This window comes from Manihot esculenta, chromosome 5 (genome assembly GCF_001659605.2).
Source record: "Manihot esculenta cultivar AM560-2 chromosome 5, M.esculenta_v8, whole genome shotgun sequence".
NCBI lineage: Eukaryota > Viridiplantae > Streptophyta > Magnoliopsida > Malpighiales > Euphorbiaceae > Manihot > Manihot esculenta.
The window spans coordinates 22,167,972-22,177,198 of NC_035165.2; positions in this window are offsets into that span (position 1 = coordinate 22,167,972).

Below are 9,227 nucleotides of genomic sequence, written 5' to 3' on the forward strand. Positions count from 1 at the left end.
TGGATGGTTGATTGGATGATCCATAGTCCTCGATATGTTAGGATGAGATATGGCATGTTATGTATGAAAGTCCAAGTTGTACCCATTCTACGTCCCTGGCACAAAGAAAGAGAAAGACCGGTTGACCCATTCTACGTCCCGGCATATTGGAATGTTATGTTATGATGTGTTATGTAAGAGAAAGACCGGTTGACCCATTCTACGTCCCGGCACTTTGGAAAGGAAGAGAACTAATGGTGACAATACCATCCTTTATGTGATTAGCTGTGATGTGTTGCATTTCATGAAAGCATGAAAAAAAAAAGAAAAAGAAAAAGAAAAAGAAAAAGTTAAATAATATGTGGAAATAAAATAAATAATAATAATAATAATAATAAAAAGAATAATAAATAATAAATAATGAATAATGATAAAGGAAATAATAAAATCAATGTTTTTAGTTTCTGCTCATTGGGCTTTATAGCTCACCCCCTCTCCCCTAACCCCAGTCTTGTAGGTGCAGAGTAGATAGAGAAGTCAGCAGAGTAAGAGAAGTTTATGTAATAGCTTAGCTGTGGACATGGTTTGTTTGTAATGTAAAAGTATGATGTAATGTAATGAAAGTTTAATAGTGTGCTTGACTAGAGTCTGTTGTATTCCCTGTACACATGGTCTTGTATGAGATATAATGTTTTTATGATGCCTATGTAACCCAAGCCTATGTTATGTTATGTTACCCCATTGGAGTATTTGATGAGGACTCCAATGAGAGGTTTATGTTATGTTTGTGTATGCACAGGCTAGGCTTGGCAAAGAAATGTTTGAATGAAAGAAAAGTTTTAATTTTTTTTTATGTATGTTGTTGACCATGTATGGGATTAAACAGGTTCACAGGATGTATGTTTGGCTTGCTACGGGTTCTGGCGGCCTTAAGCCGACCTGAATCCTAGCGCCGGTAGCGGTCCGGTTTCCGGGTCGTTACAGAGTGGTATCAGAGCCCTAGGTTCATATGGTCGGACCTAGAGTGTCGGGCTCATAGATGTTATAGAAAGTCAAGCACAATAGGAAATCATGTCCACTAGGATAGGATGTAGAGTCCTGTCTAGAATGAAAGTATGTATGCCATGAGATATGCTATGAATATGATGTGTATATGATGTGGGTTCATGTGTTTCCACATGAACCATTTGATGCTAATATTTTGTTATCTGTGCTGTTTTTCAGTAAACAGAATGCGAGGAACTCGTCGATCGGCTAGATTGACTAGAGTACCACCGGAGGATGAGGGCACGAGCGCCCGTCCTCCAGCATTGCCAAGGGCAATGTCAAGTAGGTCCAACAGGGACAGAGCAGTGGGAGACCCTAGAAGGTCTCTGGATTTGGGTAGAAACAGATCAGTAAGAGGAACGGTTCAAGGAGGCAGGTCAGTGGATGTGGGAGAAGAGATGGTTGTGGACCAGAGGAGGGATGGTAATCTTGGTGTGAGCATGCCAGAAGAGGGCATGGGTGAGTCTCAGGGAGGCACTCAGGCCTCGGGGTTTGTTCCACCACCCCAGTACTCACCTTTTTCACCATACCCCGGGTATTCGATGGGAAGTACATCGGATTACCCCAGTTTTAATCCTTACCCTTCTCACATGCCATACCCACCTTTCCACCCACAGTATCCACAATACCCTATGTACCCACCTCAACCCTCCTATCCAGGCACAGCAAACCCTATCCCAGGGGATGTTGCACCACCACCACCAGCAGAACCCACAGTTCCAGAAACCCTAAGACCTCAGCCTAGCTCATCTGGAGGGAGCAAAGTCAAGATGACTGACTACATAAAGTTGGGTGCTCCCCAGTTTGATACAGGTGATGATCCGTTTGTGTACCTGGAGAAGGTCAAAACAATTACAGATGAGATAGGGGCGGATGACAGTAGAGCCATTCAGATGGCTGGTTTCACTCTGAAATGCAAGAAGGCACGAGAGTGGTTCAAGAACTATGTGAAACCAAGGGTGGACAGTCTGTCATGGGAGGAGTTTGCGAATGAGTTCGAAGGATGGGCTTTCCCTGACAGTTCCAGGGAGCTGAAGACGATTGAGTTTGAACAGCTGAAGCAGACAGATGAGATGGGTGTCGATGAGTACACCGATAGATTCTTAGAGTTGTTGCCGTTTGCTGGGCAACATCTGGACACAGATCCGAAGAAGTCGAGGAGGTATATCATGAGGCTCAATTCCAGGTATTCCTCTTTGATTCAGTCAGCTGATAGAGAAAGTTTCCATGCCATTATAGACATGGCCAGGAGAATGGAGGCTAGTGCCGTAATAGAGGGAAAAGTCAAGCAGTCAGTGGCACAACCTTCTGGTGGCAAGACCCCAGGTGGGGGAAGGATTGACCCTTCATCCTTGAGTTCAGGCAGTAAGAGGTGGAATAATACCACCAGGAAGACAAAGAAGAATAAGTTCTGGAGCAAGATCAAATCAGGTCTGGGATTAGGAGGTGGCTCAAGCTCTGGTGCTGATAACGCAGTTTGTGCGAGGTGTGGTAAGCTACACAGGGGGGTATGCCGGTTTGGGACGACAGCCTGCTACAGGTGTGGGCAAGAGGGACACATGTCTTGGGAGTGTCCGAGAGCAGTTCCTACGGCACAGCCCCAGCAGACAACTTCGGGTAGTGTAGTACAGCCAGCAGCTTCAGCCGCGACACAGGCTAGTGGCAGAGGCCGAGGGAGAGGGTCAGCCTCTTCTTCAACAGGTTACAGAGGGGAAGGTCCGTCAGCTCCAGCATGGATCTTCACGATGACGCAGCAAGAGGCGAATGCATCCAACACCGTGGTGTCAGGTAATATCATCATTGGTTGTTCAGATGTTTATGCCTTAATGGACCCGGGTGCATCCCATTCTTTTGTTTCTCCGAGAGCGGTCGAGAGGTTGGGTTTGATGGTCTCTGGGTTAGAGTGTCCCCTATGGGTCAGTGGACCCAAGTGTGACCCGTCAGTGGCAGAGTCAGTCTGCCAGTACAGTCCAGTTTTCATAGAGGGAAGATGCCTATCCGCCGACCTAGTGGTTCTAGACTTGACAGATTTTGACGTCATTCTAGGGATGGATTGGCTATCTACCCATGGTGCTACCTTGGATTGCAGAGACAAGGTAGTTAAGTTCAGATATCAGGATGGGTCAGAGGTTGTCTTTAGAGGAGACAGGGGGAGTACACCTAGAGGTTTGATATCAGCCCTACAGGCTCGTAGGCTGCTCAGGAGGGGTTGTCAGGGTTATCTAGCTCATGTGAGAGAGCTAGACAGAGATGTCAGAGAGCCCGCCTCGGTGCCTGTGGTTAGAGAGTTCTTAGATGTTTTCCCAGACGAGCTGCCAGGTTTACCGCCTCCTAGGGAGATAGAGTTCGAGATAGAATTGATGCCAGGAACCAGACTGATCTCTATCCCTCCCTACAGGATGGCGCCAGCAGAGCTGAAGGAGCTTAAGGAACAGTTACAAGAGCTGGTAGATAAGGGTTTCATCCGACCGAGTACCTCACCTTGGGGTGCTCCAGTGTTGTTCGTGAAAAAGAAGGATGGATCCCTCAGACTTTGTATCGACTACAGACAGTTGAACAAGGTCACTACCAAGAACAAGTACCCGTTGCCTAGGATCGATGATCTATTCGACCAGCTAGCAGGAGCAGGTTGTTTCTCCAAGATAGATCTGAGATCTGGGTATCATCAGCTGAGGATCAGAGATGAAGACGTGCCAAAGACAGCTTTCAGGACCAGATATGGGCACTATGAGTTCCTAGTGATGCCGTTCGGGTTAACAAACGCCTCTGCAGCATTCATGGATCTCATGAACAGAGTATTTAGCCAATACCTGGATCACTTCGTTATTGTCTTCATAGATGATATCTTAGTGTATTCCAGGAATGCAGAAGAGCATGCCCATCATCTGCGGTTGGTCTTGCAGACTTTGAGGGAACATGGCTTGTATGCCAAGTTCTCTAAATGTGAGTTCAGGCTGAGGAGCATTTCGTTCTTGGGGCATGTAGTGTCAGAGAATGGTATTGAGGTGGACCCCAAGAAGACAGAAACTGTGGCTAACTGGCCTAGACCCACTTCAGTGACAGAGATTAGAAGTTTCTTGGGTTTGGCAGGTTACTACAGGAGGTTCGTTCAGGACTTCTCAAAGATAGCAGCTCCTCTGACCAGGTTAACCAGGAAGAATCAGAAATTTTTGTGGACCGACCAGTGCGAAGAAAGTTTTGAAGAGCTTAAGAAGAGGTTGACTTCAGCACCAGTTTTAGCTCTGCCATCTAGTGATGAGGACTTTACAGTCTTTTGTGATGCGTCCCGTGTGGGACTGGGTTGTGTACTGATGCAGAATGAGAGGGTGATTGCTTATGCTTCGAGACAGCTAAAGAAGCATGAGTTGAATTACCCCACACATGACCTTGAGATGGCAGCAGTAATCTTTGCACTCAAGATGTGGAGGCACTACCTCTATGGGGTAAAATGTGAGATCTTCACAGATCATAAGAGCCTGCAGTACATCCTGAGTCAAAGAGATTTGAATTTGAGACAGAGAAGATGGGTAGAACTGCTCAGTGACTACGATTGCAAAATCCAGTATTATCCGGGTAAGGCTAATGTTGTAGCTGATGCCTTAAGCCGGAAATCACTCGGCAGTCTATCCCACATCACAGCAGAACGAAGACCAGCAGTAAAGGAGTTCTACAAGCTCATCGAAGAAGGGCTACAGTTAGAGTTGTCTGGTACAGGTGCCTTGTTGGCTCAGATGAAAGTGACACCCGTGTTCCTTGAGCAAGTCGCTCAGAAACAGCATGAGGACCCCGAGTTAGTGAAGATTGCCAGGACTGTTCAGTTAGGCAAGAATGATGAGTTCAGATTTGACAACAAGGGGATCCTCCGCTATGGGAATAGACTATATGTACCAGATGACATCGGGCTAAAAGGAGACATTATGAGAGAGGCTCATAATGCAAGATACAGCATTCACCCCGGGGCCACCAAGATGTATCAAGATTTAAAGAAGGTTTATTGGTGGCCAGCTATGAAGAAAGAAGTGGCACAGTTCGTGTCAGCCTGCGAAGTGTGTCAGAGGGTGAAGCTGGAACATCAGAAGCCAGCTGGAATGCTTAACCCGCTACCGATTCCAGAATGGAAATGGGAAAATATAGCTATGGACTTCGTAGTGGGGTTACCGGCGGCGTCCAACAGATTGGACTCCATATGGGTGATTGTGGACAGACTCACCAAATCTGCTCACTTCATCCCTGTCAGGAGTGGCTACTCTGTGGACAAGTTGGCGCAGGTATATGTGGATGAGATCGTCAGGCTGCATGGGGTTCCTGTGTCGATAGTGTCTGATAGAGGGCCCCAGTTCACCTCCAGGTTTTGGCGGAGTCTGCAGAACGCTATGGGTACCAGGTTGGATTTTAGCACGGCTTTCCACCCCCAGACGGACGGACAGTCCGAAAGGACCATCCAGACTATCGAGGATATGCTTAGAATGTGTGTGCTGGACTTTGGCGGTTCTTGGAGGCAGCATCTACCTTTGGTGGAGTTTGCCTACAACAACAGCCATCATGCTAGCATCGGGATGGCTCCATATGAAGCTTTGTACGGAAGGAAGTGCAGATCACCTGTTTGCTGGGAGGAAGTTGGAGAGAAGGCCTTGGCAGGGCCTGAGCTAGTAGAGATTACCAGCATGGTGGTACCCATAATCAGAGAGAGAATCAAGACTGCTGCAAGCAGACAGAAGAGTTATGCAGACATCCGCAGAAGGCAGTTAGAGTTTCAGGAAGGGGACCTGGTATTGCTCAAGGTGTCTCCAATGAAGGGAGAGGTTCGCTTCGGGAAGAAAGGTAAACTAGCCCCACGATACATCGGACCCTTTGAAATCTTGCAAAGGATTGGGAATGTGTCGTACAAGCTGGATTTACCTGCTTCAATGGCAAGAATCCATCCGGTTTTCCATGTTTCGATGTTGAGGAAGTTTGTGTCAGATCCGAGCAAGGTTCTTAGTGAGCCTGATGTGGAGGTCCAAGAGGATCTCACCTATGTTGAACAGCCAGTACGGATCATAGACACCCAGATCAGAAAGTTAAGAAACAAGGAAATCTCGATGGTGAAAGTCCTGTGGAACCACCACAACTTGGAAGAGTGCACTTGGGAGACACGGGAGTCTATGCTCCAGCAGTACCCTCATCTCTTTTAAGGTTAGATCCCTATGTGTTGATGTGCTATGTATGTATGTTATATGTTTGCCATGTTATGTGTTGTTTGGTGAACATTCGGGGATGAATGTTCTTAAGGGGGGGAGAATGTAATACCCGGCTAGACTCTGGTATCGGAATTGCTACCGTCCGGTGGAATCTCGGATGTCGGAAGCCTCTAGTAGGGTAGAAACATGTTTTCATAAAATGTTTTAAAGCATTTCATGGTTTTAAGTATGAAAATTAAATGAGTTTTTGCATGAAAAGCCTTTGGAGGAAAACCCAGGTTCGGCCGCCGAAAGTCAAGTTCGGCCGCCGAACATGGCATGCGTGCGGAGGCACTTTCGGCCCCCGAACGTGGTCTGGCCAGCCACTATAAAAGGGGCACTTAGCCGAAATGGGCGAGCTTTCTCCCATTTTCGGCCACAGCTAGCTTCCGACCTCCCTCTTCCCAATCTAGTGTTCTTCCTTCAAATCCCCACCTTTTTTTCTTGAGTTTTAAGCTTGCATTGAAGGTTTTGAACTTTTGAAACAAGTTTTGGAGCTTTGGGAACTCAGGAGCTCATTTTCATGGATCTCCAAGTCTAGGTCGTCTCTCTCTCGATCTTCAAGAGGTAAGAGCCGATCTTAAGCTTTTAGCATGTTTTAAGTGAGTTTTAAGTAGATCTAAGGGGTAGAAATGCATGATAGGCTTTAAGTTGAGTTTATGGGTTTGATGTATGTTCTTGAGCAATGTGGCTTGCTTGTGTGTTGTAGTTGGGGTTTAAGTTAGTTTGAGGCCCCTAGGAGCTTGTATGCTTGTGTATGAGTGTTGTAGAAGAGTTTTATGCATGATTAGGAAGTTTGGGAAACTTGGAGGCAAGAGGAGCCAAGTTTCTACCCTTTGGCAGAAACCAGGTTCGGCAGCCGAAGGGAGTTTCGGCCGCCGAACATGGCTTGAGAGGCAGCTTTAGGCTGCCGAAGCTTGCCCCCGAAAGTTGGAGTTTCGGCTCTGTCCGAGACTTTCGGCCGCCGAAGGTGCCGCCGAACCTGCCTGACTTTCGGCTCTGGAGGGACTTCCGGCCGCCGAAGGTGCCGCCGAAAGTGCCCTGTCCAGCCTTTTCTTGCATGTTTTCTAGGGGTGTTTTGAGGTGTTTTTAGGAGGTTTTTGGGGGTATGTTTAGAGTCTTGTTTATGTTTGTTTGGTACCTCATCTAAGTCCACCTGTGTAGGTTCGGACCCGAGGAACCGAGACCCCCGGCAGTGAGATAGCTGCCTTTGAGTTGTTAAAGCTTCAGTCGTCAGGTGAGTGGAACAACCCCTTAAATTTTAAAGTAAAGTAAATGAATAAATGAATGAATCATAAAGCATTGCCCATGCATCACTAATGCCATGCAATATTTCAGGATGTTTGCATTAGAATTCACGAATATGCTGCATTGCATAAATTGATGTTGATGTGGATGGTTGATTGGATGATCCATAGTCCTCGATATGTTAGGATGAGATATGGCATGTTATGTATGAAAGTCCAGGTTGTACCCATTCTACGTCCCTGGCACAAAGAAAGAGAAAGACCGGTTGACCCATTCTACGTCCCGGCATATTGGAATGTTATGTTATGATGTGTTATGTAAGAGAAAGACCGGTTGACCCATTCTACGTCCCGGCACTTTGGAAAGGAAGAGAACTAATGGTGACAATACCATCCTTTATGTGATTAGCTGTGATGTGTTGCATTTCATGAAAGCATGAAAAAAAAAAGAAAAAGAAAAAGAAAAAGAAAAAGTTAAATAATATGTGGAAATAAAATAAATAATAATAATAATAATAATAAAAAGAATAATAAATAATAAATAATGAATAATGATAAAGGAAATAATAAAATCAATGTTTTTAGTTTCTGCTCATTGGGCTTTATAGCTCACCCCCTCTCCCCTAACCCCAGTCTTGCAGGTGCAGAGTAGATAGAGAAGTCAGCAGAGTAAGAGAAGTTTATGTAATAGCTTAGCTGTGGACATGGTTTGTTTGTAATGTAAAAGTATGATGTAATGTAATGAAAGTTTAATAGTGTGCTTGACTAGAGTCTGTTGTATTCCCTGTACACATGGTCTTGTATGAGATATAATGTTTTTATGATGCCTATGTAACCCAAGCCTATGTTATGTTATGTTACCCCATTGGAGTATTTGATGAGGACTCCAATGAGAGGTTTATGTTATGTTTGTGCATGCACAGGCTAGGCTTGGCAAAGAAATGTTTGAATGAAAGAAAAGTTTTAATTTTTTTTTATGTATGTTGTTGACCATGTATGGGATTAAAAAGGTTCACAGGATGTATGTTTGGCTTGCTACGGGTTCTGGCGGCCTTAAGCCGACCTGAATCCTAGCGCCGGTAGCGGTCCGGTTTCCGGGTCGTTACACACATATACTCAAGTATATGTACACAGGGGTCCAAAACTACCTAAAAACCCCAACACAACAACATAGCATAACACATATACACATATACAAGCTTTCATGCATAACTCATCAAAAACTAAACTTAAACCCTATACATGCAACTTTACCCTTAACCTCTTTAAAAGTTGGTATAAATCATTAAAACAAGGTAAAAAGCTGCCCTTACCTCCTGAAAATAGAAGCTGATCAACCTGAACCTAAGAATAAGCACCACCTTCCCTTCACCTTCTCCAAACTACCAAACCTCTCCTTTTCCCTTTACCCTTTACAAACCACAAACCAACTCATTCAAACTTTACAAAGTGATAAAAACAAAGCAAGTGACTCATGGAGGATGTGGCCTCACCTCAGGAAGTGAAAGGAACAGAAATCCATCCATTTCACCGACTGGAGGCGCTGAAATAGAGGGCTGGCCGACTCACCTTCGGCTGCCAAACCTGCATGCAAAACCATGCAACGTTCGGGGGCCGAACATGAGCTTCGGAAGCCGAATCTATAACACTTTCGGCGGCCGAACATTACCTTCGGCGGCCGAACATGGCAAAAGTCCCCATAGTCTTTTCTCTTCAAAACCGACTCCAAAACTCA